General features: G+C 37.5%; 1 long non-coding RNA gene across 1 annotated transcript in view; it reads right to left on the bottom strand.

The window, feature by feature from the left end:
* LOC107569060 (uncharacterized) overlaps nucleotides 1-6569 on the bottom strand; it is a 45182-nt gene extending 38613 nt beyond the window's left edge. Inside the window, exons 1-3 of the long non-coding RNA XR_001606852.1 lie at nucleotides 6427-6569; nucleotides 5764-5790; nucleotides 5569-5654 (exon numbers count right to left, since the gene is read on the bottom strand). This is a non-coding gene — a long non-coding RNA (uncharacterized lncRNA). The remainder of the gene's footprint in view (nucleotides 1-5568; nucleotides 5655-5763; nucleotides 5791-6426) is intronic.
* Nucleotides 6570-9122: the final 2553 nt, after the last annotated feature.

Below are 9122 nucleotides of genomic sequence, written 5' to 3'. Positions count from 1 at the left end.
CCTCGGGAAAAGGCAGCAAAGGGGGCGAGGCCATGCTGTGCTGCTTTAGAGAAGAGGAAGAGAAAACTAGAGGTGCACGTAAAAATCTATTCATATATGAATCACGTTTCTGTCTTCTAACGATTCTAATTGATTCTCAAGTTTCAAAATCAATGTTCAAAAGCAGCGGTTCTTAATACTGTTCTCAATCGAGCTCAAACTGATAAGCGATATTAACGATGCCACGGTTTACAATACAACCGGAGTACATGCCGCTGAGGAGAGGGGCGGGACGCACTAGAGGCGGTTTAGCCAATCGCAACACACTGGGCTAGCTAACCAATCAGAGCCCATCGCCTATTTCAGCGGGCGGGGCTTCATAAAAGCAGGAAATGATCAGCCTGTTTTTCAGAGAAGGGACAGAGCGGTGTGGAATAAAGGTAAATTATGTGAAAAATAATGAGTTTTTTTTTTTTTTAAACGAAGCAATAACACATGTCAGACTGCACCCCATAAACACAATCAAGCTTAGAACAAACCCAGTGAACCACCCCTTTAAAAGAAAATTTAAGACAGCACTTAGAGGCTTTTGCATCTGAACTCTTCATACATATATATATATATATATATGTGGTTTTAGTTTTAGTTAACGATTATAACCCTGATAAAGATACATAACTAAGTCATTCAGGTTTGGAACGACATGATCTTCCTTCAAGGAAACATCTGAGAGCATCTAATGAGCTCATTATTGGCTTTCAGAGTTAATACTCAGGAGCTCCACACCAGGAAAACCCTCGGGATACTCACCCGTCTGTCTCTGTCCGTGGCGCACAAACCCGTGGCTCCAGTGCTATCAGAGAGCTTTAATAACTCCCAGCTCCGCGCTTTGAAGTCGCGGTCAGGCAGCTAAAGAATCCCATTCCCTCCGCTTCCCTGACAATGGGCTGGGGCCTGGGGGGGAGGGGGCCGACCGAACGCCGGATCTGGCCCTTTTCTAATCTGAGGCCATCAGGATTTTACCTGCCTCCCAAATCCTAAAGCTGACTTTAAAAGGCGGCCAGACACAATTATTGGACACATTCCCTCTTTTCCATTAACTTCAAGGAATGTTCTGGGTTTAGTGCAAATTAAGCGGTTTCAGCAGCAAATAATTCCATCTCATTCCAACTCTTCCATCATTGCTTTTTAACAAAGTTCTTTGAATAAATGTCTGCAATGAACAGTCAGTTATGATTGCGCACGCTCGGCTCCCACAACAAAAACTATTCATCCCTGCAACTCATCAACACATTGTTAACAAGGATTCTGTTTACAGCAGAATAAATATGGCACAACAATCCTGTGATTACTATTATGTTTTCAAAAATCACAAAGAGCAGATTAGACAGCAGCATGATTCACAAGCCTGATTCAGATGCACACATACACACGCGTTTGTTTTCAATGAAATTTTTCATTTGCAATGAAAATCCAAAAGCGATATGGCATCACAAGAAAATGCTTGTTGTGATCTAAACTGCGACAAGACTAGCTCAATCAAGTGACTCATGGTTTGATTGTTTGGTCCAAACCAGAGTTTCACATCAACCAAACGCTGACCTGAAATGGACTCACATCAAAAGCTCTAGTCTGAAAGTGCCTCTTTCACTTCATCCACCCTAAATAAACAACCTAAACGCGTCTTATCACGAATCAAAAGTCTCTCGCTCTCTTGCTCAAAGAGTCTTTCAGGTACTTGACGACTGACAAAACACAAATCAGAGCCAAAACTTTAAAGAAGTCAAACCCTGGACCTGCCCATTAATGACACATGACATGTCCCGCGCCGCCGCCGGTGCTTTCCCCTCAAGGCCGCTGTCAGATTTTCCCAAATAACTTTCCCATTCGTGAGGGGAAGGACTTTTATAAGGCTTCTAATAGAGCAGGTTAATTATCAGTTAGAGTCTTTTACTATGACATCCTTCAGCGTGAGACTAACTGAAATGACGTGAAACCACAGGTGAGAGTCTGACATAACGAGACACATCAGCTTCGATGAAGACTTTAGAGATTGATCATTGAACTGATTCATTGAAATGGTTAAACAAACTTGTTAGATTCCTGCCAACTTCTGTTCGCTTCAAAGAATCAATTCGGGGAATTTTTGAGAGGGAACTTTGAATTGATTCTTTGAAATGGATATTTCGAACCCATCTAGAGAAATGATTCAAACTAACTTAGAGTCGGTTTGTTCCATTCCTGTGAATTTCTGTCCATAGTAATTGAATCTTTAAAACGGACAGTTTGAGTCCATCCACAGAAATAATTTAAACAAACTTGCTAGAGTCTGTGTGATTCATTCTTGTGAATTTCTGTTCATTTCAATGAATCAATTCTGTGAGATTTTTGAGATAGAATTTTGATTTGATTCTTTAAAATAGACCGTTTGAACCCATCCACACAAATGATTCGAGTTGGTTTGATTCATTCCTGTGTATTTCTGACCATTTTAATGAATCAATTCAGAGATTTTTTTTAGATTGACTTTTGAACTGATTGTTTAACAAGTTTGTTCGAATCATTTATGCGGATGGGATCAAACTGTCCATTTCAGAGTTGGTTTGAATAATTCTTGTGAATTTCTGTCCAATTTAATGAATCAATTCAGAGATTTTTTGAGATTTTAAATTGATTCCATCCACAGAAATTAATCAAACAAACTTCATGTTAAAGTTGGTTTGATTTATTCTTGTGAATTCAGTGTACTTCAATTAATTGATTCAAAGACTTCGGAGATTGAGTTTTGAATCGATTCTTGACAGCTTGAACCTACAGACACAAATTAATCAAACAAACTACTTAGAGTCTGTTTGTTAATTTCTATCCATTTCAGTGAATCAATTCTGAGATTTCTGTGATCGTATTTTGAATTGATTCTTTCAAATAGACCATTTGAACCCATCCACAGAAATGAATCAAACTAACTTGTTCAAGTGAGTCAATTTGGTTGATTCCTGTGAATTTCGGTCCAACTCAATGAATAAAGTCAAAGATTTTGATATGATTCCTTGACAGTTTGAACCCATCCACACAAATGATTTGAACAAACTTGATAGACCTGAATGTCTTTAATTTTAATGAATCAAATTAGAGATTTTTTTTTATTGACTTTTGAATTGATTCTTTGAACGGGACATTCTGAACCCTTCAACAGAAATGATTCAAAAAAGCGTTTTTATCACTGAAGTTTAAATGAGAGGCACTAATAAACCTCTGTCTGAACAAGTGCAGTAAAAAGTGCATTAAAATCACTGCAATATTCAAATGTATGGTGTGAACACAAATACTGACACATGTATGCCATGAGGCATGTACTTCTTTGCTGTTGTTAATCACTGAGGTTAGGGCTGTCAAACTGTCAGGTTATGAAAAATGCCAGAAAATAGCAGCATTGTGTGGTCGGAGAATGAGACAAAACTCTTGTTAGCTGCTCAGGTGGAGGAGAACGAGCAAAAACTGACCGGCCTAGATATATAAAAGACAATCTGGACATCTGACACTCCTATAAGTCACTGTATAATCTGAACGTGTCACACAGATGTTCTCTCAGCTGTTATTAATGCAGCTATCAATCACAAAAGCCTCTGCTTCTGCACCTTCAACGCCCGCCGATGATGTCACAGTCCCGCAGGGAACGGCCCGTCAAAACCCATCAGTCCCACCACGGTGCTGTCTCGCTGCCAAACACGACAAAAACAACAGCAGCTCTCCACCTCGCGAGGAGCTGGACGTGTCGCTGCACAGCCCTGTGAAAGCACACTCCCGTCTGTTTGTTTCAGCCGCTGTAATGATGATTTCTCTGTAGTGGGAATGTGGTCTTTGGCAGCGGGGCTCACCGCAAGTTGTTCCTTCTGTGGTACAGCTCCCGTCTGGGCTCTTGAGCGATTCCACCAAGATACAGGGAAAAAACCCTTACAGGCGAATAGTTCATTCTGAGACGCATTTCATGGGTTACTTTTATAAAAGCATAGCAAATCTAGTCTCAAAGACACCATTTTTGGGCCAAATTTTAAGGCAGCATTGCATGCATCCATCCTTTAAAGGAAAAAGTAATCCCATAATGTACTGCAACCATACAAAACAGATTAAAAAAAAGTTCTAAAACTATTTTTCTATTTTCCGTAATTTTGTGCTGTGTATATGTATCCTATGTCTTAGCAGCAAGCAAACTTGAGACACATTTCATGAGTCAATTTGAGTTTGATTCACAAGCTTGTGATTCGATTAAATTTCGATCTCATTTGGATATATAGGCGATCAAGTACAGTGCATGTCAAGGACAAAATATCTCTCTCAACTAACTAGACAATAAACCCTGTCAGTTGGTGCATTACTAAATTAAAGTGTTTTGTAAACAAACATAAAAAATATGTAATAAAAAATAAGGCAGTTTTTATATAAAATAAAATGTATTATAATTTATAACATATTTATATAACAAATATTTATTATATTTGTAACCAAACATTAAAAAAATGCAATAAAAAATTGCACGTAAGGAAATTTTAATTTTATAATAAAAATATTATAATATAAATATATTATAATTTATTATACTAACTTTTTAATGATATAATTATTTTTCTACTCCAGTTTATTGTTGAAATACAAACATTTAAATAGTGGATGTTATAACCTGTGTTCATGATGGATTTATTCAAACATGCATTAGATATTGAAGAACACGTTAAGTTAAAATATAATCAATATGTAATATAGTGCATATATTTAGCAAAATGCTTCTTTCTAGAGTTCATTTTTCTAGCTAACTATTCAGTTTTTCTGTTTCTTTTAACACCTTCTGATGTTCATTCATGTTTATTTTGTGCCGTAACTAGTAGTAAAGAGCAAGAGATGATCAGTTCACGTGAGGCTACAGCAATCTGTCATGCCAAATTAAAGAGCACCGAAACCAAATTTATTGTTTGAATTTCATGATAAAATAGACAGAATTTGAAAGCTGGGACTTTGTTTCATATCAAAAGTAACAAAGCGCAAGGATTATTGTGATTTATTGGATGTGAGGCATTACAAACAATGTTTCATGAAGTTTTGTTCATGCATCAACTGAAAACAGCATAGATTGATTCTTGGAATTTAAAAATCGATATTGGTTCATTATATTTTCTAATGCATATGCTACAGCCTTTGGGAAAATGGATTGAAATTAGTTGGGTTTTTCCGAGAGAAGTGTTTTTTGTGTGTAGAACTGTCAGATATTGCGTTGGATTTCAGTTAGGATGCTGCTTTAGAAGACAGATGCGGATGTATTGCTAAATTTACACTGCAAAGGCGGCACAGAAGCGCTTCTGAAGTGGCATTTAGGCATCTTTACACACTGTTTATAATGCTGCTCAGAGGAGGCATAAATGCATTTACACAGCAATTACAACTGTATACTTTGATACTGGAGGCTGTCAGAGCAGGCATCTTTTAGTCTGGCTTTTATGCTGAATTTTGAGCAGGCACAGAGCAGCCTTAACTCACCTTATGATGGATAACCAGACAGATTCAGATGCAAATGCACAAATAACAGCCATTTCTTACCTTATAATCTTTCAGATTGGTGTCATATCTTTCGCCGCCTTCAACTCCTCTTCTAGAAATAATGCCGTTCGCAACAAAACTATCCCCTGAAAGTGGATTTGAAAAGCATTAGGAAATGTTCTGCAACGTCCAAGCCATAAATAGTTAATGTATAACAAAAATAAGACTCAAAACTGTGTCAAATGCAAAACTCACCCTCAGGATTTTCCCGACGTTTGCAAGCTGCATCCCAATGACAAAGACAAAAATCTGAGTATTATTCATAACATAGTTATGCATGTGCATTTCAAGAGCATGCATAGATAGGATTGGCAAAATATGTGTCCAAATGATATATAAATGGATGGTTTTCCGATTATTATGACTATGTTTAATCAATGTTGTCCTAAAGATCTGATCATTACCTCCATAAGACCTCAGGAGGAATTTTTTTATATCAGAAATGACATTTTTCAGTATTTAGAGAAAAACGAAGCTACTTTCATGATGTAAGAATCATAATCTAATGACATTTCTAATCTCAGAACTTTTATTCTGCTGGTCTGACTGTCTGAGATGCATTCGATTCTATTTATAAGCCAATAGAAAACTAACAATAATATTAAAAGGCCAACAAATAATAATATTCCAGCCTAATAACAAATGGAAAATTCAACCTTTCAACACTTAAAAAAAAAAGTTAAGAAAAAGTCATTTAAAAAACAACACAAAAAGTTAAAAGCTATATTTAAATAGTAGAACAGACTAGATTAAAATCATGCTACAAGACAGAAAAGTTCCTTTAACTCAATAATCAGCAATAAACATACGCGTACACACATATTTAGTGATTATGTGACTGGTAGATGTGTAACTCACCATGTTTTGAGTGAAGTTTCCCCATTGTATCACTGCTGTGGTTAAGAGAACTTGTGCATCTCTCGGTCCAAGTTGAACATTATATCCATATATATTCAGAGGAATAAAAAAGACAAATCCCTCAGATTCAGGAAACACACGAGCGACTTTAATACAGAAGAGCGAAGAAAAACATCTGTCGGCGGAGCTCAAGAGATGATGGTCCGCTGCAGATGAAGATGTGAAGCGAAGTGAAGTGCAGGAGAAAGGGGCACCTTCAGTTCAGTTCAGTTCAGTCCGGCCCCCTGCAGCGCCACTGCTGCCCCCTACAGGACATGTGTTAGAGAACTAACACAGGCAGCACACTACTTCATCAGCTGATTCTGAAATGCTATGTTTAAGTACGCAAATGAGGTGATATTAAATTAAATATGCACTTATTTTCAACATTTCCTGAACTGAAATCTGAACATTGGATAAAGCCAGGTTCATTTTGTTGATATTTTAGAGTCAAAGGATTTTATGAAGAGGATTTTAAAAATCTATTTTTTAGAACTCCATAAATCTGAGCAACATCTAGAGTACAGAATAGAGATTTTGACTTGGACCAGAAAGAAACAACTTAGCACGTAGTCTGTACAAGCAGCCTAAACTGTCCCTTTTGTAGTTCTTTAAACACCAGCACAAGCTCAGGAAAGCATCTGGTGTACTTGAAGTGGAAGACTGACGTGACTAATGCAGACTGCAATGATAATGTTGCACTTGATGCATTAATATGAGAAAATTCAGAACAAATATGCAAATTCAGATTTTCAGCAGCACAATGGAAAAGATCAGGACTCCTCAGGCGCCGCTGATGACAGCTCATCTGAACCTCTGTTATTACTCTCTCCTCAACATGCTCATATTCTTCTCTGGGACTTCACAAACGATCCACCCGTGCCAACTTGTGGTTTAACGTCTCTGACGAGTTCCACAGCTGTTAAATCCAAAGCCAGCTCCTCCAGGGTCACTGGTTTCCTGATGGGATCTTCACAGTTCAGATCATTCAGCAGATGCATGCAAAGCAACGTGCTTTACACCAGACCTGAACTCTTAAAGTATTTCTTAAAAGTATTTCCTTCTCCTGTTGTGAGTGACTCATCTGTTTACAAAAACGCCATTATAATATTTCATCAGACTGTAATGACTTTCCATTTCAGCTGACGTCATTAATCTCTCTTTTCTCAAGTACTTGTCAGACAGAAACACTTTTAATAATTCAATTCGCTCAATTCCTAAACTACTGAAAACTGAAATTTCAGAGACAAAAGTTGAGTCTGTGAAGCTGAACTTGAGAACTTGTCTCACACTTTTTATTTAGACTTATAAATATCAGCCAATAATCATTTTCACATTAAGGCTAATAAACGATAAATGATAACCAATATTATAAATCTATACTACGTGAAGAAAATTGATACACTGTAAAAACTAAAATAAAGTTTTTATTTATAATTAAATATCGGCCAATAAACAATCTTTTTCATATTATTTATTTATTTAGTCATTTAGCAGACGCTTTTATCCAAAGCGACTTACAAATGAGGACAACAGAAGCAATCAATTGTAGTATTAAAACAACTAAAAACAGATCCAAAACTAAAAGCTAAAACTTTATAAATACGACTTATACACATTTTAAAAATAAAGAAATTAAATAAAAATGACAAATGCATACAATATTAAGGCCAATAACCGATAAATGGACGATATTTTAAATCAACACTTTTTAAAGAAAATTGATAGACTGTTAAAACTAAAGTAAATAGTTTTTATTTTTAATTAAATATTACGTATCAGCCAATAAATAATCATTTTCACATTAAGGCCAATAACCGATAAATGGCCGATATTATATATTTATACTACTTAAAGGAAAACTGATACAATCTAAAAACTAAGGTAAATTGTTTTTTATTTAGAATTAAATATCAGCCAATAAATAATAATTTTTACATTAAAGGCACAATATGTAATTTTCGCCGCTAGAGGGCGCGTGTTCAAAACAAAGAAACAAAGGCATAGTTTGATGGCGCTGTGACTGAGTGTGGAATCATGGGAGTTGTGGTCTTCATCCCCACAGCCGATGCAATCAGACGGGACTCGGGCAGAAATCATGTCCGTGGATGAGCTAATGATTTATTAACGTAGTAGAATGAAGCAGAGTGAGGCTGAAAGCTGTCGAAGCGAAACGAGGCGCTGAACGAGCGCGACACACGGCTCGAAAGCAGCGGAGCTTTTATTATGCCACAGTCGAGTACTTCCGCTGCTTCCGGTCGTGCGTATGTGGGGTAAAGCAGCAGAGCTTTTATTATGCCACAGTCGAGCGCTTCCGGTCCTTCCGGTCGTGCGTATGTGGGGTAAAGCAGCAGAGCTTTTATTATGCCACAGTCGAGCGCTTCCGGTCCTTCCGGTCGTGCATATGTGGGGTAAAGCAGCGGAGCTTTAGTCCGTGGATGAGCTAATGATTTATTAACGTAGTAGAATGAAGCAGAGTGAGGCTGAAAGCTGTCGAAGCGAAACGAGGCGCTGAACGAGCGCGACACACGGCTCGAAAGCAGCGGAGCTTTTATTATGCCACAGTCGAGTACTTCCGCTGCTTCCGGTCGTGCGTATGTGGGGTAAAGCAGCAGAGCTTTTATTATGCCACAGTCGAGCGCTTCCGGTCCTTCCGG

The sequence above is a fragment of the Sinocyclocheilus grahami genome, unplaced genomic scaffold, assembly GCF_001515645.1.
Source record: "Sinocyclocheilus grahami isolate Dianchi unplaced genomic scaffold, SAMN03320097.WGS_v1.1 scaffold1307.1, whole genome shotgun sequence".
In the NCBI taxonomy this organism is placed as follows: Eukaryota; Metazoa; Chordata; class Actinopteri; order Cypriniformes; family Cyprinidae; genus Sinocyclocheilus; species Sinocyclocheilus grahami.
The sequence above is the reverse complement of the archived record's forward strand: the minus strand, read 5'-3'. Positions and strand labels throughout refer to the sequence as shown.